This window comes from Loxodonta africana, chromosome 18 (assembly GCF_030014295.1).
Source record: "Loxodonta africana isolate mLoxAfr1 chromosome 18, mLoxAfr1.hap2, whole genome shotgun sequence".
Lineage (NCBI taxonomy): Eukaryota > Metazoa > Chordata > Mammalia > Proboscidea > Elephantidae > Loxodonta > Loxodonta africana.
The window spans coordinates 15,968,415-15,990,076 of NC_087359.1; the positions used below are offsets into that span (position 1 = coordinate 15,968,415).

The 21,662-nt window shown below is 45.6% G+C and overlaps 1 long non-coding RNA gene across 2 annotated transcripts in view; it reads right to left on the minus strand.

Annotated features, from left to right (window-relative positions):
• Positions 1-965: 965 nt before the first annotated feature.
• Positions 966-21,662, minus strand: part of LOC135228067 (uncharacterized) — a 30,053-nt gene continuing 9,356 nt past the window's right edge. Inside the window, exons 2-3 of one of the 2 annotated variants that reach the window (XR_010318280.1) lie at positions 20,750-20,802; positions 966-3,380 (exon numbers count right to left, since the gene is read on the minus strand). This is a non-coding gene — a long non-coding RNA (uncharacterized LOC135228067). Of the gene's footprint in view, positions 3,381-16,889; positions 20,803-21,662 lie in introns of those variants that run through there. The other variant, XR_010318281.1, reaches the window with a different exon arrangement.

Below are 21,662 nucleotides of genomic sequence, written 5' to 3' on the forward strand. Positions count from 1 at the left end.
ATAATAGAACAAAATTTATCATACATAAGAATCACCTGAGGATCTTGTTAAAATGTAGATTCTGATTTGGTATATCTGGGGTAGAATGGACTGGTTCGAAGCCCTGGTAATAAATCATCACAGATACCCAGGTAGCTACCCAAACAGTGTCCTAAAAAGGCCTTGTTGAAGGCAGAGATAGCACAGCTACACCCGTGTTTCCTCCTGGGTGCAGGGTGACCTTTCCTGATTTTATTTGTATCCAAATTTAGCACCAGAATCTCTGGGTAGATCAGAAGGCATGTGCCTGTGGGTAGGATAAGACGTTATGTTTATAGCAAAGTCAGGAGCGACAAGCTCCTGGAATTAATAAGAACAAATATATCACGTTGGCAAAGAAGGCTGACTATACCATGGACTGCTAGGACAATGAACAAATCAGTCTTGGAGGAAATACAACCAGAATGCTCCTTAGAAGTGAGGATGGCCAGACTTCGGCTCGTTTACTTTGGACACATCATCAGGAAAGACCGATTGCTAGAAAAGAACATCATGTTTGGTAAAGCAGAGGGTCAGCGGAAATGGGGAAACTCTCAGTGAGATGGATTAACACAACAGCCACAACAGTGATCTCAAAATACCAATGATCTCCCAACTCACTTGGAGCAAAGGAGCATGAAGAACACCAAAGACACAAGGAAAATATGAGCCCAAGAGACAAAAAGGGCCCTATAAACCAGAGACTCAATCAGCCTGAGACCAGAAGAACTAGATGGTGCCCAGCTACCAACAATCAGCACCCTGACAGGGAACACAACAGAGAGTCCCTGATGGAGCAGGAGAAAAGTGGGGTGCAGAACTCAAACTCACGTAAAAAGACCAGACTTAATGGTCTGACTGAGACTGGACTCGGCCCTGGACTCTCTGTTAACCCAGAACTAAAACCATTCCCAAAGCCAACTCTTCAGACAACCATTAGACTGGACTATAAAACATAAAATGATACTCATGAAGAGTGTGCTTCTTAGTTCAAGTAGATACACAAAACTAAATGGGCAGCTCCTGTCCAGAAGTGAGATGAGAAGGTGGAAAGGGATAGGAGCTGGTTGAATGGACACGGGAAACCTGGGGTGGAAAGAGGGAGTATATCACATTATTGGGATTGCAACTAGGTCACATAACAATATGTGTATAAATTTTTGCATGAGAAACAAACTTGAGCTGTAAAGTTTCACATAAAACAATAAAAAATAAAATAGAAAAATACCAATGATTGTGAAGATGGTTTAAGAAAGGGCAACGTTTAGTTCTACTAATGAAGTTTGCCAGGAATCAGAGCCCATTGGCTGCAGTGAGCAGCATCATATTTAACACTCTATTACCCTCCATGGAAAGCACGGGGGTACTTAAGGATCTTTACCTGTGATATGAGCTGTCATTTGTCCAGAGGACCGCAATGACCTCAGCCCCAAGGAGCTGAGGCAGGGACAGGTATTTCTTCTTAGCCCCTTACATAGCGAATCTGTTGTTGTAGATGCGTTCCTGAGTACTGTCCCACCACTGCTATAACAGAAATGCCACAACTGGATGGCTTGAATGAGCATAAATTTATTTTCTTACAATTCGGGCTAGAAATTGAAATTCAGGGTGCCGGCTCTAGGGCGAGGCTCTCTGTCAGCTCTGGGGGGAAGGTCCTTGTCTCTTGTCCTGTCCTTCCTGTGGCTTGTATCCTCCCCTCCATGTGTGCTTCCTTTTCTATGCCTAATCTGTATGACACACCCTACACCAATATGATCTCATCAGCCTGACAAAGAAAGTCCTATTCCCAAACGGGATTATATATGTAGGTATAGAGGTTTTAGGATTTACAATACATATTTTTGGGGACACAATTGAATCCATAACAGATTATTCAACCTATGACCCAGGAAGCACCCAAGCAAGGACGACTGGTGTGAAAAAGAGGCAAGGTAAAGGACAAACGAAGACAAAACCGAATGAGCTGCTGTGGCGTTGACTCCAACTCATGACAACCCCATCTGTGTCAGAGCCGAAGGTGCTTGTCATGGATTGAATTGTGTCCCCTAAAAATATCTGTCTACTTGGCTGGGCCATGATTCCCAATATTGTAATTGTCCACCGTTTTGTCATGATGTGATTTTCCCACGTCTTATAAATTCTACCTCTATGATGTTGATGAGATGGGATTAGTGGCAGTCATGCTAATGAGGCAGGACTCAAACTACAAGATTGGTTTGTGTCTTCAGCCAATCTCTTTTGAGATATAAAAGAGAAAAGTGAGCAGAGTGACGGGGGACCTCATACCACCAAGAAAGCAGCGCCAGGAGCAAAGTGTGTCCTTTGGACTCAGGGTTCCTGTGCAGAGAAACTCCCAGACCAAGGGAAGATTGACGACAAGGACCTTCCTCCAGAGCAGACAGAGAAAGCCTTCCCCTGGAGCTGGTGCCCTGAATTCGGACTTCTAGCCTACTAGACTGTGAAAGAATAAACTTCTCTTTGTTAAAACCATCCACTTGTGGTAGTTTATAGTAGCACTAGATGACTAAGACGGTGCTCCATTGGGTTTTCTTTTTTCATACGTAATCTATTTTTGTTGTTGTAGAGAATATACATAGCAGAACATACACCAATTCAAGTTTCTACGTGTTTAATCCAGTGACATTGATTACATTGTTCAATTTGTACAACCATTCTCACCCTCCTTTTCTGAGTTGTTCCTCCCCCATATATAAACTCATTGCCCCCTAAGTTTCCTATCTAATCTTTCAAGTTGAGGTCAGTTTGATCCCATGCAGATTTTGACCCCATATGATTCCATATAACCACACATTCCATTTCTTCCTCCTATTCTGACTCTCTTCCTCTGTTGCTCCAGGTGACTCCAGAGGGTTTTAAAAGAGCACAATGCTCAAGGGAGGCTTTACTAGTTAAGCTGAACTATTGTTTGGTTTTAAGAAGACTCTAGAGGATATTTTTGGTTTAAGGCTTAGAGATTATCTCATGGCAGTTAATTTCAGGGTTTCAAGCAGCCTCCATGGCTCCAGAAATTCTAGATTCCGTGAGAATTTGAAATTTTGTTCTGCATTCTCCCCCTTTTTATCAAGATCCTCCTACAGCATCTTTGATCAAAACACTCAGTAACAGTAGCCAGGCACCAACAAGTTCTGATCTCATGGCAAAGGAGGCAGTTGTTCATGGAGGCAGTTAGTCACACAGTCCATTTCCTCCTATTTCTGACTCGTCTTCCTCTGTTGCTCAAGGTGACTCTGCAGGGTTTTCAATAGCTGAGTTTTCAGAAGTAAATTGCCAGGTCTTTGTTCTGAGCTGCCTCTGGGTAGACTCAAACTGCTAACCTTTCGGTTAGCAGCCTAGCGCGTTCACTGGCAAAGAAAGAGGTGAGAGGTAAGAAGACATAGGTGCCGAGTTCATGATCCGCAGTTCTGTGGGCTGAGCTAGCGCTGACCTCTCCAAAGAGAGAAAGGGACCAGGAAGCCTTGCTGGTGAAAAGAAACTAAGGTACTGCTGGCAAGTTACCAATACTGTTTCTAAAACATCATTCATTCATTTCACGTATTTTTAAAATTCCGCAGTAAAACATTGTTTTATTTCTGTTAACCTGACTGTAAAACCCCAAACCAAACCCGTTGCCATCACTTCAGCCTCATAATAGCCCTACAGGACAGAGTAGAACTTCCCCAACTGGGTTTCCAAGGACATAATCTTTATGGAAGCAGATGGTTACATCCTTCTCCCAAGGTTGGTGGTTTCTAACCACCAACCTTTCGGTCAGCAGCCCAGCGCTTAAACACTGTGCCATCAGAGCCCTACTAGGTCCAAAACGGAGTCATTTGTTCTGGGCCCCACATCAGCAAACCGCAACCTAAGTTTCCACTTCTTGAAAATGCCTAACCTTCCTGGGATCCGAAATCTGAGTTAACAACTAACTGTCCTGGAAAACGGAAACCTAACCAGCCAATCAAGACTTACCTGCTCAGTTTAATCCAGTTCAAAATTTCCCCTTAAATCCCAAGTAAGGCAAGAAAATGCCCACTAGCCAATCTGAAATTTGCAAAGTACAGTTTACCTGTTCCTGCGTGTCTGCGCTCACAAAAGCCCTTCCGGCTTTGTAAGGCACTTGGGAGCGCTTGTTTCTCGGAGTAGACACAATGCCCCGTTCATGAATTGCAAAAAATAAAGCTTATGAGTTCACACACAAATTTAATACTACAGGAATTTTAATTTTAATATTTCAAAATTTAAACGGTGAAGTTTCATCAATATTTTAGGCAGAAAAGCTCTTTTTTCTGGGTAAGGAGGTGGCGCTGCATTCCTGGGGGGGGTCAGTGATAACAACGGGTGAAGTTCTGCTCTTTTGCCTAAGGCTCAAGTGCTTTCTGGTTCATCATTTTAACATTCAGGTGCACTGTTAGCTGTCAGGGCTAAACTGGGAGGTAGACTGATCGCATCTTACAAAGATAAGAGGTTTAACTTTTCTTCTCTGTGAAGCAGTATGCTGCGTGCTCTCAGGCAAACTTCTGAATATGCAGGTAAGAAAAAAGCGGGGGAGAGTGGGGGAATTCTACCTCTTAGAAATGATCATTCTTAATTTTTTACTCTAGGCCCTGTGGTTGGCAGAATAATACCTTCCTATAGGGTCGCTATGAGTCGGTATAGGGTTGCTATGAGTCGGAATCGACTCAACAGCAACAGGTTTGGTTTGGGTTTTTTGGTATGGGGTCGCTATAGGACACATTCCATTGGGCAAGTCTGCTGCAAAAGACCTCTTTAAAGTGTTAAAAAGCAAAGATGTCAGGCCTTGAAGACTAAGGTATTCCTGACCCCAATTGCCTCCTATGCATCCAAAAGCTCTACGATGAGTAAGGAAGACCGAAGAATTGACGCCTATGAATTGTGGTGTTGACAAAGAATACTGAATACACCACGGACTGCCAAAAGAAGGAACAAACCTGTCTTGGAGGAAGTACAACCAGAAAGTGGAGGGTCAGCGAAAATGAAGAAGATTCTCATTAAGATGGATTGACAAGGTGGCTGCAACAACGGTCTCAAGCATAACAACGATTGTGAGGATGGCACAGGACCCGGCAGTGTTCCATTGCTGTCTATAGGGTCCCTATGAGTATTTGTTATTGTTGTTGTTAGATGCCAACATGTTGATTCTGACTCACAGCAACTCTATGTACAACAGAAAGAAACACTGCCTGGTCCTGTGCCATCCTCACCCTCATTGCTGTTGCAGCCCATCGTTGCAGCCACTGTGCCAATCCATCTTGTTGAAGGTCTTCCTCTTTTTTGCTGACCCTCTACTTTACCAAGCATGATGTCCTTCTCTAGGGACTGGTCTCTTTTGATAACATGCCCAACGTAAGCAAGACAAAGTCTTATCCTCGCTTTCAAGGAACACTCTGGCTGTACTTTTGTAAATACATACATCTGCACGCACACACAAACATTTTTTAAAGGCATGGTACAGCTGTACCATAATCGATTTCCCCTTTTTGTCTCTCGTTGCTTCCAATTTTTAGCAAATTTTGAGAATTAAATATCAAAGCTGTATCAGCCTTCTTCCACTCATAAGTAGGCTTGCCAGCAGTAAAATTCCACACTTGCAGCCTGCTGGCTGCCTCATTATCACCCTGGGCAAGTGGCTATTCCAAAGCCATGTCCATAATTAATCGCTGCAAGATCAAGGCTCTGGGAAGGATGTCGGAGGCTAGCACCTGGTGAAAACAATTGCTGTTTTACAATCTCACATCAGGCCACTTCCTCTCCCCGCAACCCGGCAACCAAGAATACATTTCCCTTCTGTTGCTCAGTCAACTGGCCTAATTACTCCCGCGGATAAATCACTGTTGAGAGCTTCGTGTTCTAAGACAGGAGTTCTTATGTGCCCCTTAGAAGACAAATAATGTTCTTCAATGAAAACCAAGTAAATAAGCCCTCGCCTCTATTCTGGGTAACAGAACAGTGGAAAGGGACGCAGTTTGCCTGCAGTGAGGGCCAACTACCCTGCTCTGCACACAAGCACAGAATTGAGAAACCTAGCCCATTTCGAGAAGGTTCGCGTATGATGATATTAGCATCTTCTGTATTTAGTTACTGCAGCAGACAACGATCTGCTACATTGTAACCGGCTGGGGTGACCCTTTCACGGCTGGAAATTACCAGATGCTAAATACTTGCTCCTTGGAAACCCTGGTGGCATAGTGGTTAATTGCTACGGCTGCTAACCAAAGGGTCAGCAGTTTGTATCTGCCAGGAACTCCTTGGAAACTCTATGGGGCAGTTCTACTCTGTCCTATAGGGTCACTATGAGTCGGAATCGACTCAGCGACACTGGGTTCTGGTTGTTCTGGGTAAATATTTGCTCCAAGGAATCCTAGTGGCACAGTGGTTAAGCAACTCCAAGGGAGGAAGATGTGGCAATCTGCTCCATAAAGATTACAGCCTCGAAAACCCTATGGGGCAGTTCTACCATCACATGGAGTCACCAAGTCCAAAGAGACTCAACGATACATTTAACCAACAGTCTAGAAGTAAATTGTGTGTGTGTGTGTGTGTGTGTGGAAGGTGAGTAAAAACAATGACATAAATGTCAACTCCAAATTGTCGTGTCCAGAGATCATAGATTGAAACTGATTGACAAAGTCACTTTGTCAAAGGAACTTTCAGGTGATGCTGATAAAACTGATAAGTTCCAAAGTAAGGCTTGAAAACCAACTCAATCATTCCACACATGTAAAGACTTTAGAATTTCGGTCTAAAATAAACCTGTATTTAAAAAAAAAATTTTTTTTTTTTCATTTAGCAAGAAAGTAAAAAAAGACACCTTTAAATGACTGGGCACCATCAAAGCCCCTCAATGGGTGAGAAGGTCATGGTTGATTCTCACGAGTCAGGGTGGAAGCTTATGCTCCAGTTTGCACATTTCTGCTTCTCTTTGGTTTTTCCTACTTTCTGGACGTTTCTCAGTCTTTTTCCTTCTTTCCCCTATGTCTTAACTGACCATAATATGGACTGGAAATAGACATTTTGTATATAAAATACTCATAGTATTTTTATATTTATATAAAACCACAAGAATAAGACTTTTTTTTCTTGTATGTCGTGAACGCTAAGGCTCAGAGCCACACTGTCAGGTTCTACCGCAGCCCTCACTAGCCCTGTATCTTGGGCAGGTGCCTCCCTTTCGCATCTGTAAGGTGAACATAATGACGACACTGGCCTCAGAGACCTGTTCCAGGGGTTAACTGACACAATAATAGCAGAGCACTGGGACCAAGCCTTGGCGTGGGTCAAGTGGCCGGTAAGTGGAAGCTATTTTTGGTTTGCAGTTTCTTCTTCGTCCTGTCGGGTCTACAGCTGTTGGCTGAATAAACAGGCTCCTCAGTCCTACCACCAAATCTGAAGTCATTAAAACTCTTCACTGATCAGCTGTCTTCCCCTAACACGTAAGGGATTCCGCGGTGGAAAATGACATGTTTTGGGGATCTATGAGGTTTTACGTGACTCCCAAGCTGCTGCTCTCCTGCACAAAATGGAACTCTGTTGGTGAGACATAAAACCTCCAGGGAGAACATGGATGGTCATGCAGGCTGAGGGTGCAGCTAGAAGGAAAAACGTGACTGAGACCCGGAGCCTGGCCCTATGCTGACTCTGGGAAAAAAAAAAAAAAAAGAAAGGGGCCCAGTAATTCATTTTCCCTCATTTGGGAAGGAGAGATGTAGAGGGTGACTTCCTGACCGTCTGGCCCTTGTGAGCTTTACCTGAAGGCTTTCTAAACTCCAGGAGAGTGGGAGACACAGTGAAACCTGGGAGAGCTGGAACTCAGTGTGACTGTCTTGTTCTTCCAGGTCTCACAAGTTTTCTGCCTTAGACAGGGTGCAGTCTTAGCACTTTTCTACAGGGCTTTGAACCAGTTTGTTTGGGTTTGAACCCCTGCTGAGAGTTTGCATTCCTACCCCAGATATACTGAATCAGAATCTACATTGTAACAAGATCCCTAGGTGATTCTTACATATGATAAAATTTGAGAACCACGGCTCTAATGAGAACCACGGCTCTACTAGCTGTTCTCAGAATCGGTCCCTAACCAACAGCATTGGCATCGCCCGGGAACTTGTTACCAAGACTATCTCAGCAGGGGTTCAAACCAGAAGGAACTGGGTGGAAGCCCTGCTTTTCTATCCTTCACTTTGGTGGAAAATATGAGTTTTCCTTCTGACAGGTTTCTACCTTACACAGGCTCTGGCTTTCACAGATTTTACTGTATTATATCATGGGAAGAGGAGGGTAAGTATAATTTATTATGGCTTGCTAGGTGCCAAGTCCAGCCTGTCAGTCTGTCACGCTGTGGTAGCTCAGGTGTTCCTGTGATGCTGGACACTATGCCACTGGTATTTCAAATATCAGCAGGGTCACCCATGGTGGACAGGTTTCAGCAGAGCTTCCAGACAAAGACAGACTAGGAAGAAAAGCCTGGTGATCAACTTCGGAAAATCAGCCAATGAAAACCCTAAGGATCATAACAGAATATTGTCCAATATAGTGCTAGAACATGAGCCCCTTTGGCTGAAAGCACTCAAAACACACAGCAGCAGCAGCAGCAGCCATGGTCTCAAGCACACCAGTGACCTTGAAGATGGAGGAGGACCAGGCAGCGTTTCATCCTGTGGTACGTGGGGCTGGTGCTGACTCAAGGGCACCTCACAATAACAGCAGGTGCCAAGCACCTTCCCAGTTTACCTCCTGGAACGAGGTCACTGACCCTGGATTTAGGCGGAAGAGGGAGGGTGTGCTCAAGCCAGGGCAGGAGCGCCCTAGGTCACAGGCCTGTGCTGGCTTTCTCCACACACACTGGCTGTACTTGGGCGCTGGCCAGGGCACCAAGAATATGGGGCAAACAGGACAGTCACCGTGGCACTGGGGCCCACCATCTAGTTGAGGAGACATAGAAAGTAAGCAAACACCCCAAAACGCTGCCTTCCGATAAGATCGCTGCTCTGACGATGGCATGACAGTGGTGGCGTGATAGTGGTGATGGGATTCCTACTGCAGGTTGGGAGGCAGGTAAGGCCTGCCTGGTAGTACGCAAGAGAGAGCTGAATCAGGAAGGAGAAGCTGAGAAAGAGGAGGGAAGGGCATTTCAGGTGGCTGGAACAGCAAGGGCAAAGGTCACAGGCAGGACATAAATGGAGGTGGCCCCTCGATCCAAACCCAGTGCTGCCTGCTCCAAAGTCCAGTCTCCCCACTGTATGGAGGCCTCTGCTCACCTGTAACCCCAATAAAACCAGGCTTTCTGGCTGCCAAATGTCCAATAAAAAAACAACTCTGGATTTGGTAAAAACCAAAAAAAACAAACTCATTTCTGTCGAGTCGATTGCAACTCATAGCCACCCTATAGGACAGAGTAGAACTGCCCTGTAGGGTCTCCAAGGCTGTAATCTTTATAGGATCAGACTACCACTTCTTTCTCCCGCAGAGTGATTGGTGGGTTCAAACTGAGACAGGTGAGAGATCAGGCTGGCGCTGTAATTAAAAGGCATTTGACTCAGTATTTTTGGAATCTAAACCTAAGTGCAGACCACGACTTTTACTGTTGGCACTCGAAGACTACTTGTGACTAACAAACTAGGTGCTTAGACATGATAAGGGGCCATATTTCCTATCCCTACATGCTTGACCAGCTATAAATTACTGATAACCCTCCTGAGTTGTTTTTCAAGTACCCCACCAGGCGCAGAGCATGCACAGTAAAAATCAAGGTAACCTATGAATAATCTTCCACATGAGATAATCATGAACAAAGATCCCTTGCCGGGACTGGAACCAGGATCCAGAGACATCATGCATGCACAACATCCCAGAATAAGTCCTGTTCGACATCCCAGCAGCCTTTGTGACAGACTCCATCTTAGTTCCAGCAACCTCTGGGAGGAAATTCGTCTTGGATTCCAACGCCGTGCACATTTAATTTTCATAATCCCTCCCCTTCTCCTGAAAATCTCCACCCATCTAATGAATAAAGATAATGCCTTTTTATAAGCCCTAAGAAATCCTTTGTTCAGAGAGAGACTGGAGGCTAGCGTAGGTGAAAACCCCTCCCATCTCTCCCTCATGAGCCTTTTTCTAATAAACCTTTGTTCGTGTGGAACCTCTGAGCCTTTCCTGGTCATTCTTGGCCAGAAGAGGGTAAGAACCTAAGTAGGGCTTAGTCCCAAGCTGGGAAGCTCTGCCCTATAACAAAACCACTGACCTTTTGGTTAGCAACCAAGCACTTAACTACTGCATCACCTGGGTTTCTTGGGTTTAGTAAGGAAAGACTTTATTAGATAGAATTATTGTAAGGGAGGTCGCTGTTGTTAGGTGCCATCTAGTCAGTTTTAACTCATAGTGACCCTATATACGACAGAATGAAACACCTGCACCATCCCCACAATTGTCACTATGTTTGAGCCCAATGTTGTAGCCACTATGTCAATCCATCTATCGAGGGCCTTCCTCTGTTTCACTGGCCCTCTACTTCCCAAGCATGGTGTCCTTCTCCAGGGACCGGTCCCTCCTGATAACATGTCCAAAGTATGGGAGATGAAGTTTTGCCATCCTCCCTTCTAATTAGCATTCTGGCTGTACTTTTTCCAAGACAGATTTGTTCATTCTTTTGGCAGTGAATGGTATATTCAATATCCTTCACCAACACCATAATTCAGAGGCATCAATTCTTCTTCCGTCTTCCTTATTCCCTGTTCAGCTTTTACATGCAAATGAGGTGACCGAAAATACCATGGCTTGGATCAGGCACACCTTAGCCCTCAAAGTGACATGTTTGCTTTTGAACACTTTACAGAGGTCTTTTGCAGCAGATTTGCCCAATGCACTACGTTGTTTGATTTCTTGACTGTTGCTTCCATGAGCATCGATTGTGGATCCAAGTAAAATGAAATCCTTCACAACTTCAATCTTTTCTCTGTTTATCGAGATGTTTGTTGGTCATTGGTCCAGGAAGGGAGGGGGAAGTGACTATTGCAACAGGAGGAACGCTCTGACCATAAGACCTGCAAGGTCTGAAGGTTTGTGCAAACAGTTTTACTTTTCTTGGAAGGAATAAACAAGGTCCCGGGGAAGGGAGACAAAAGGGTGGCTGATGGAATAATAGATCAGAGAATGTTTCATTCCCAGGCCAGACCATTCCCAGGAGGGGGCCTTATAGTGGTGGTGTGTGTTAGCTCAGGCCGAGGGTAGGCCAAAGTTCAGGGCCTGGAGGCAAGGAGAGAAATGTAACCAACATTTGGTTAGCAGGCATTTTGTTCCACTGATCAGTATGGCATAGTCTTAGGTAAACAAGGGGGGCATCCTTGAGTCTTACCTACATCCTGAGGGGAAGGGGGTCTCTTTGCAGTAAGTTTTTTTCTGCAACACAAAAGGGAGGTGGTGGTGGCAGGTTGGGTTGGTTTCCTCAACCAGCACTGTTTTCGTGGAGCACTGGGCTTAGGTAAATTCAACATTGCCAGTGTCCCCTCTGTTCCAGACAAATGATACTCACTCATCGGCGCATTACACAGAGGATCTAAGCCTCCCAAGTGGGGTAAGACAGTGTCTAAGAGACGTCAGCACAGTGACAAAGCCAGAAGAGGTGCTCTCTGATCAAAGCCTCGAAAAGCAGCTTAGGCCTCACTGAATTAGGGTAGGACAACCAACTATATTTTTAATTTCAGATAACAAAAATTTATAAGTATGGCAGTGCAATATTTGGGACATACTTACACTAAAACAGGTCCCTGGGTGGTACAAAGGGTTTTTGGTCCACGATTAATCTAAAGGTTGGTGGTCTGAACCCACCCAGCAGCACCTCAGAAGAGATGCCTGGTGATCTATTTCCATAATGATTACAGCCAAGAAAACCCAGTTCTACTTTCCACACATGGGGTCTCCATGAGTCAAAACTGACTCAGCAGTAACTACAACTTTTTAAACCAAGTGCACATACTCCTTTAATAAGAAATTAAAAACCAAAAGAAACACCAAGCAGTGTTTACACATACTTAAAACAAACGGAGGAAATGAAGCCTTTATTTCATTTTGACTTCTTTTTTTACCTTCCCCATTAAACTTTCAAAAGAGTAAAATACTTTTTGGAACATAGGCTATACAGTAGCAAAGGGGCTTGAGATCTACCTTAGGGGATATGCGGGCTCCACCCATAACTCATCCTGATAGAAGATGACAACCAGTTAAAGTTTTCAAATAGGCACATATATTGGAAATTTGACCTTAAGAAAATCTACTCAATGGGAACAGTCAATGCACAGAACGTGGAATGAGGCTTACAGAGCCTCGGGTAGAAGTTAAATATTAAAATTGAAAATCCAAGTCTTCGTTTCCTTAGCAAGGAATTTGTTGTTGAAAGAACACGAGTCTGACTTTAATTCAATACCAGAAGCCGAAGGTGCTGCTGATGGTGGCGGCCGTGACAGCAGTCTTGCGTAACCATTGCATAACACCGCAGCTGGCAGCCCTGAGGGAAGCTGACTGCCCACAGCTGCACGCAGACCCACTTCCACCAGAAGAGCAAGAATGAGCTAGTTTTCTGCATAACTGATCCGAGGAATTATCAAAGAACTGTTATAGGTGCATCGTGTACCACAACGTAAAACCATACCGGGCTTCTGCACTGTAAAGATTGCTGGATAATTTTTTTTTTCTTTTTTGGTAATCTTGACTTTTTTTTGGTGACGTTTTTATTGAAATGTAACATATGTAATGACCTACAAACAGAAAAGGGTGTAAGCCATAAGTACACAGCCTGATAAGTTAACCCAAAGTGGGCGCATTGTGCCGGTCAGTACCCCAGTCAAGAATATTTGATTTTTAAACTACGTACATATATTACTAGATAAATATTGAAAAATAATAATTAAGATATCAGGAGAGCTAAAATGCTTGAGTCAAATACCAGTGCACTCTGGAGAGGTGCTGTTCAATATGGTAGCCTCTAGCTAGAGGGTCGCTATGAGTCAGAATCGACTTGATGGCACTGGGTTTAGCTACGTGTGGGGAACCCTGGTGGTGCAGTGGTTAAGATCTATGTCTGCTAACCAAAAGGTTGGCAGTTCGAATCCACCAGGTGCTCCTCGGAAACCCTATGGGCAGTTCTACTCTGTCCTATAGGGTCGCTACGAGTCAGAATCGACTGGATGGCAAAGTTTTTTTTTTTTTTTCCTAGCTACGTGTGACTTTTGAATACTGTGACTGAGAAATTGAATTTTTAAAAAATAATTTATTTTGTTGTTGTTAAGAATATCCACAGCAAACCATGTGCCAATTCAGCAGTTTCTACATGTGCGAGTCAGCGACACTGATTACATCCTTCGAGTTGGGCAGCCATCCTCGCCTTCCTTTTTCTTTTTCCTCATTGCACGCTTTTCTGTTTTGTGGACTGGACTTGCATTTACATTTACATACGCTGAGGTCTATTTATACTTGTACTTTTTTCTCTCAATTTCCTTTTTTTTTTTTAAATTGTGCTTTAAGTGAAGGTTTACAGAGCAAATAAGTTTCTCATTAAACAATACACATATTGTTTTGTGACACTGGTTGCCAACTCCATGACATGTCAATACCCTCCCCTTCTCAACTTTGCGTTCCCCATTTCTCTTGGTCCGGCTTTCCTGTCCGCTCCGGCCTTCTCGTCCGTACCCCTGGGCTGGTGTGCTCATTTAGTCTTGTACACGTGGTTGAACTACGCATTATGGTTTGTTTTATAGGCCTGTCTAATCTTTGGCTGAAGGGTGAACCTCAGGAGTGGCTTCAGTACTGAGTTAAAAGGGTGTCCGGGGGCCACACTCTCAGGGTTTCTCCAGTCTTTCAGACCAGTAAGTCTGATCTTTTTTTGTGAGGTAGAATTTTGTTCTACATTTCTCCCAGCTCTGTCCAGGACCCGCCATCGTGATCACTGTCAGAGGGGTCAGTGGTGGTAGCCGGGGACCATCTAGTTGTGGGGAACTCAGTCTGCTGGACGCTCCACCTCCTTTTCTGAGTTGTTCCTCCCCCAGGAGCACAAATTCTCTGCCCCCTAAGGCTCCTATCTAATCTTTCCAGTTGCTGTTGTGGGTTTGTTCCCAGATAGACAGACCTTCAAAGAGCACAATGCTCAAGGCAGACATTCTTTACTAGTTAAGCTTTTAAGACGGCTTCAGAGGATATTTTTGGTTTAAGGTTTAAAGACGATCTCAGTGCAATAGTTTTAGGGGAGTCTTCATGATATTTTACATAATGCTTTACATGAAACCCATCTACCCTTTGGTGATGTAACAAGTAAGTGCAGGGCACCCACCTCAACCAGCCAGTTGAGAGACGGAAGCAGGCAAGAAATCACAGAATGACGGGGTGAGCTCTCATGGAGAGCTGGAGACCCTGGGAGAGAACAATCAACAGTGGAGGACCTTGGCCCCGAGACAGGCTGACATTTCAGGCCTCCAGCTTCATCAACAAAGTGAAGAGCGGAGAGCGTGAAGGTCAGGTGTCCTGGCAACTTTACTGGTCGCATTCAAGTGTCTTTTTTCCATACCGCTTTCCTCAGGACAGTTTCTGGGTGGAGCAAATGGTTAATACTTTCAGTCGCTAGCTGAAAGGTTGGAAGTTGGAGTCCACCCAGAGGTGCCCCAGAAGAAAGGCCTGGGAATCTGCTTCTGAAAAATCAGCCGCTGAAAATGCTATGGAGCACGACTTTACCCTGACACACGAGGTCACCATCTGACACACGAGGTCACCATGAGTCAAAACCTACTCCACAGCAACGGCTTTTTTTTTGGGGGGGGGGGTTATTACTTTTTACTGTCAAATACTTCCAAAATGTAGAATTAAAAAATTTATAAAAAGTTCCAAATATGTATATCCTATTTAACAATAAAGATAAATCTGGACTGTAAACAGGATATTTTGGAAAAAAAAAAAACATTGGTGTGGAATCAATTGCAATTCACGGTGACCTCATATGTTATAGGGAAAAACTGAGTTCCATAGGATTTTCTTGCCTATAATCTTTGTGGAAGCAGATCACCAGGTTTTTCTTCCGTGGTACCACTGGATGAGTTCGAACCACTAACTTTTCAGTTAGTAGTAGAATGCAAAACATTTGTGCCACCCAAACAAGTTGTTGTTGTTAGGTGCCACAGAGTCAGCTCCAACTCACAGCGACCCTATGTACAATAGAAAGAGGTACTGCCTGGTCCTGCGCCATCCTCACAATCGTTGTTATGCATGAGCCCATTGCTGCAGCCACTGTGTCAGTCCACCTCGTTGAGGGTCTTCCTCTTTTCCGCTGACCCTGTACTTTGCCAAGCATGATGTCCTTCTACAGGGACTGATCCCTCCTGACAACATGTCCAAAGTATGTAAGGCGCAGTCTCGCCATCTTTGCTTCTAAAGGAGCATTCTAGTTATACTTCTTCCAAGACATATTTGTTTGTTCTTTTGGCAGCCCATGGTATATTCCATATTATTTGTCAACACCACAATTTAAAGGCGTCAATTCTTCTTTGGTCTTCCTTATTCATTATCCAGCTTTCACATGCACGTGATGTGATTGAAAATACCGTGGCTTGGGTCAGACGCACCTTAGTCTTTAAGGTGACATCTTTGCTTTTCAACACTTTAAAGAGGTCCTTTGCAGCAGATTTGCCCAATACAATGCTTCTTTTGATTTCTTGACTGCTGCTTCCGTGGCTGTTGATTGTGGATCCAAATAAAATGAAATCCTTGACAACGTCAATCTTTTCTCCGTTTATCATGATGCGGTTTATTGGTTCAGTTGTGAGCATTTTTGTTTTCCTTATGTTGAGGTACAATCCACGCTGAAGGCTGTGGCCTTTGATCTTCATTAGTAAGTTCTTCAAGTTTTTTATTTTTATCATGCTTTAAGTGAAAGTTTACAAATCAAGTCAGTCTCTCACACAAAAACCCATATACACCTTGCTACGTACTCCCAGTTACTCTCCCCCTAATGAGACAGCCCGCTCTCTCCCTCCACTCTCTCTTTTCGTGTCCATTTCACCAGCTTCTAATCCCCTCCACCCTCTCATCTCCCCTCCAGGCAGGAGATGCCAACATAGTCTCAAGCGTCCACCTGGTCCAAGAAGCTCACTCGTCACCAGCATCCCTCTCCAACCCATTGTCCAGTCCAGTCTATGTCTGAAGAGTTGGCTTCGGGAATGTTTCCTGCCCTGGGCCAACAGAAGGTCTGGGGGCCATGACCACTGGGGTTGTTCCAGTCTCAGTCAGACCATTAAGTCTGGTCTTATGAGAATTTGGGGTCTGCATCCCACTGCTCTCCTGCTCCCTCAGGGGTTCTCTGTTGTGTTCCCTGTCAGGACAGTCATCGGTTGTAGCCGGGCACCATCTAGTTCTTCTGGTCTCAGGATGATGTAGTCTATGGTTCATGTGGCCCTTTCTGTCTCTTGGGCTCATAATCGCCTTGTGTCCTTGGTGTTCTTCATTCTCCTTTGATCCAGGTGGGTTGAGACCAATTGATGTATCTTACATGGCTGCTTGCTAGTGTTTAAGACCCCAGACACCACTCTTCAAAGTAGGATGCAGAATGTTTTCTTAATAGATTTTATTATGCCGATTGACTTAGATGTCCCCTGAAACCATGGTCCCCAGACCCCTGCCCCTGCTATGCTGGCCTTCAAAGCATTCAGTTTATTCAGGACACTTCTCTGCTTTTGGTTTAGTCCAATTGTGCTGACCTCCCCTGTATTGTGTACTGTCTTTCCCTTCACCTAAAGTAGTTCTTACCTACTATCTAATTAGTGAATACCCCTCTCCTTTTTTTTTTTTTTACCTCTCCCACCCTCCCCCCTCTCGTAACCACAAAAGAATGTTTTCTTCTCAGTTTAAACTATTTCTCAAGTTCTTATAATAGCAGTCTTATACAATATTTGTCCTTTTGCAACTGACTAATTTCACTCAGCATAATGCCATCCAGGTTCCTCCACGTTATGAAACGTTTCACAGATTCATCGCTGTTCTTTATCGATGCGTAGTATCCCATTGTGTGAATGTGCCATAATTTATTTATCCATTCATCCGTTGATGGGCACCTCGGCTGCTTCCAGCTTTTTGCTACTGTAAACAGCACAGCAACTGGGTTTTGAGCCATTCCAATAGGCTCTAAGTCTCTGGGTGGTGCAAAGGGTTAATATGCTTGGCTGCTAACCAGAAAGTTGGAGGTTCCAGTGCACCCTAACATCTCAGAAGACAGGCCTGGCGATCAGCTTCTGAAAGGTTAGGCTTGAAAACCCTGTGGAGCACAGTTCTACTCTGACACACATGGGGTCGCCACGAGTCAGAGCCAATGTGACAGGAACTGGTGTTTTCCTCCTCAGGAACCCAGAGACGAGCACAAGCCTTTTACAGTCGCCCAGGGAAAGGTGGTTCTCATCCTATGCACAGATCTGGGATCCTCTTCTAACATAAACCATTTCATTAGTGGGAAAAACAGTCCTTAAAAGAAGACTGTGTGAGCTACTGACACTACTGAGTGAAAGCCAGAGTCTCACCCTCGCCTGGGAGGTCCTACAAGATGTGGCCCCTGGCACCCCCCTCCCCACCTCACAAAACCCTTCCCCTTTGCTCTCCATCCTGCTGGTGGCACTGCTGGCTCCTCCCTCTGCCTGGAACCTTCTTCCCGGCTTGGCTTCGCATGGCTTACTCTCTCACCTCCATGGAAACCAGCTGCTGTCCAGTTGGCTATGACTCATGGTGACTCCAGGAAGAACGGTGCTCCATAGGGTTTACGATGGCTGATTTTTCAGAAGCAGATTGCCAGGTTTGTCTTCCAAGGAGCCCCTGGGCGGACTCGAACCTCCAGACCTTGGATTAGCAGCCGAGCATGTTAACCATTTGCACCACCCAGAGGTATATCACTTCCATCAGGGTTTTGCTAAAGGCCTCCTCCCTAGGTGTTTTCTGACCATCCAATTCAACAGTACAATCCCAGCCCCACCCGGGCATTCCTTCCTAGCCCCATGTTGCTTTATTTTTTTCTACAGCACTCACCACCTGCTATCCCAAGTATTCTAACGATTTTTTGTCCCCCCCTCCCCCCGACTATAATGTACGCTTCGTGGGGGCAGGGAGTTTTGTGTCTTGCTCCCTAAGCAGTACCTGAGTGGTGCAAAGGGTTAAGACATTCAGCTGCTAACCAAAAGGTTGGAGGTTCGAATCTATCTAAGATGTCTCAGAAGACCTGGTAATCTACTTCTGGAAAATCAGGTGCTGAAAGCCCTACGGAACACAACTCTACGCTGACATGTGGCATCGCTCCCTATGGAGCACAGCTCTATGCTGACATGTGGGGTCGCCAGAAGGTGGAATCAATCCCAAGACAACTGCTGACTGGTGGCAGCCCGTGCTTACCCCGGTGCCTAGCCAACAGTGAGTTTTCAGTTAAAATATTTGTTTGATCGGTCAGAAAACTGTCAACCAGGCTCATAAATCAGAGAACACACAGTACTCAAAGTAAAATGACACTTCCAGGATTGTAACTGTTCCCAATTCTACAGCATTTTTCTGATGGCTAACAATCAACAATTTAATCCACAGTGGCCTGCAGGGCAGCTAGAGTACTGGAAACAGAACCACCAGGACGCAATTAAAAAGAATGCTGACACGTTGTGAAAAACGGAACTAATGTCACTGAACAGTTTGCGTAGAAATTGTCAAATTGGAACTATGATTAAAAAAGTAAACCACACTGGCTTCATACAAATGTCCTTCTGTCTGGATATGTAACTTTCAGTTTCAAGAACAAGCAGCGTTCTTCTGGCCAGAGATGGCTGTAAGCCCTTAACATACCATCTTCATGGACTTCTCATCCTGGGAAGTGTTGTGAATTCCTTATGGAAGAAAATCACTAACAGTGAGTGAAGCCACCTGTTGTCACCAGGTGTGATGCTGGACAGAAAGATGCATGAGAACATGCTCTCGTCCCCAAGCGTGGAGCACGTGTCAGGCCTTGAGCCAGGATCAGCTGGTCCATTACAGGATTAACGCTCCCCAGGAATGTCCGCACTGGGACTCCTTGACATTCCTAAGCCTGAGCCCAGCCCTGCCGATTCGCCTTCTGCATAACTTTCTGGTGAAATAAGGTACTGGTTAAGTGACAGAAGGCAAGCCTTGGCTCAGAGCTACAAAAGAACATGGTCTGGTGTAGGACTGCACCCTCTAGCGGACCAGGAGAGAAGTTCACCATCTTGACTTGCTAAAACTACTCTTTAGGTCAATTTCTCACTTTTCCTAACACAGGCCTTTGGTGTCCCACAGTGATTTTTAACTTTTAAAAATGACTTAAGACCACAGACTGCAACCTTCATGGCTACTAACTGCTGTCTCTTTGAAAGACGGGGCTTCTGCCACTACAGCCCTCTTAGACATGACCCCTAAGGACAAAACTCATAAATGCTAAGACCCACCCACAATATGCCCCAGCCTATTTTAAATGTTCGTTCTTTGGGCTTTTTAAATTGTTGGTACATTTGTGGGTGTATCTGCTGTCTTTTAGAGCACAAGCTTCTGGAGGGCGGAGTGACTCAACTTTTGGTTCAGGACAGAGAAGACAAGAATTCCAGCACCCCATGAATTCTATGCCCACACAAGGACAGGAAGCTCAAAGACCTGGATGGCTGGTAAGCAACTCGGTGCACAGGACAGTCTTGAGGTCCCATGCCTAGGCTGGGTGGGATGGACACCAGAGCTGTAACTGAACCATAGAGCAGGGGATAGCTGGGTGCCCTCTGTGAAGCCACACTCAAGGTCTGGTGTCAGACACACGAGGAACCAAGTCTCCTCCCAGATTCTCAGCTTCCCTCCCATCACCTCCAGGTGCCCAGCACCCAGCAGCCCATTAACTCGTAGAAGAATTAAAGACGAAGCCATCTGTCTTGGGGTGCGGTCACTGGCCACGGGGATAGAGAAAAAGGTTACATGTTAGGAACCCACACTGGGCCTGCATTTCCGTAGACTGAAACTGCACTGGAGAGAAGCAAGCTTGCTGAGGGGGTGGATGAAATCTCTCAGCCAGCCCCTAGCCCTCAGAAGAATTCCGCTCATCCTGTCCCCATTTCCCTATTCTCGGCTGACTCTTCTGGCCCTAAGGAATCCCAGACCAAGCAGAGTGGACTCACGGGGGCCACTCACCACCCCTTTCAGGGTGATCTGAGTCAAGAGAGAGCAGAGGCTCTGTCAATGCGGTCTGTATTCAGTTTCCAAGCTGTAAAGGCTACTGCTTAGAGGGGGCTGGGATTGGATCTGACTGAACTAGCTCCCTGATGCACTTTGCAGACAGGAAACCACGTACGTCCTGGAGGGCATTTGCACTCTTGAGGACAGACAGACAGACAAGGCACTGACTGGGCCGCAGCCACGTTGAGGAAGCAGCTAGCTCATGTTCTGCACACAGGAAACACGATACACACATAAAAGTGAGTCAGGAACTGAGGAGTAGAACTTTTTATTCCAGGGATATCAGCATATATATATATACCAGGATGAATCACATCTTCACGCAGCGTGTTAATGTAGGCAACACACTCTCCCCCTTAGGGACAAGTCCTAGAGGGGCTCGAGTCAATGGTTACTGCCACCGCAGTCCCAGCGTGCACGCCTCCCTCAGCGGCTATCACACAGGCACCTCCCTGCCGCAAACAGCTCCTGTTAGGACCCCAGGACTTACCCAAGCCGCAGCATCCTACAGAATTTCACAGCTGGAAATACTGGGAACATGCTCTGGAAACCAGAGAAAAACATAAATGATAATGGCGATACAGCTAATGTCTAAAGCACTTCCCAGGCCCCAGGCTGCCCAGAGTCTGTGACAGGGAGCTACTGAGTGCTCACGAGTACCAACAGGAAGTGATTTGCCCAAGGTCACACGGCAGGAAGTGGTGGACCTGGGACTTGAAATAAGCTCTAGCAGTAGGGCTTGCGTACTGCCACTTGTGAGTGCCGAGGACAGCCAAGGCACTCTCTGATCGCTGAACCTGAAGTGCCCCTGTGCTTCTGAGACCCCATGGTGCCTGTCAGGGCTAATTTGGTGCCAACTTGGCTATGCCATGGTTCCCGGTGGTTTGGCCCAACGCTAGCCTAGTTACTGTCATGGAGTAGTTCATGTGATTACATCAGTCAGCTTTAAACCCATTCCAACTTGCAGCGACCCTAGAGGACAGAGAACTGCCCCATAGGGCTTCCAAGGCTGTCATCTTCATGGAAGCAGACTGTTGCATCCTTCTTCCCTGGGGCGGCTGGTGGGTTCAAACCACCGGTCTTTTAGTTAGCAGCTAAGCACTTAACCCCTGTGCCACCAGGGCCCCTCCAGTTGGCCTTGGGCAGAGCTAATTACTTCCAGTTGAGGCCATACCAGTGTAGCGTGGAAAACCTGATCGCATCCGGCTTATATAAAGAACAGCACAGACAGAGACACACGCACTGGGGAAGACAGACAACACGTCAAGGTCATCTACAAGCAAAGGAACTCCAAGGATCGCCAGCCATCACTAGAAACCGACAGACAGGCCCTCAGAAGGAGTGGACCTGGCTGAGACTGACTTGAACTCTTAACCTCCAGAACCATGAGTCAGTAAGTTTCT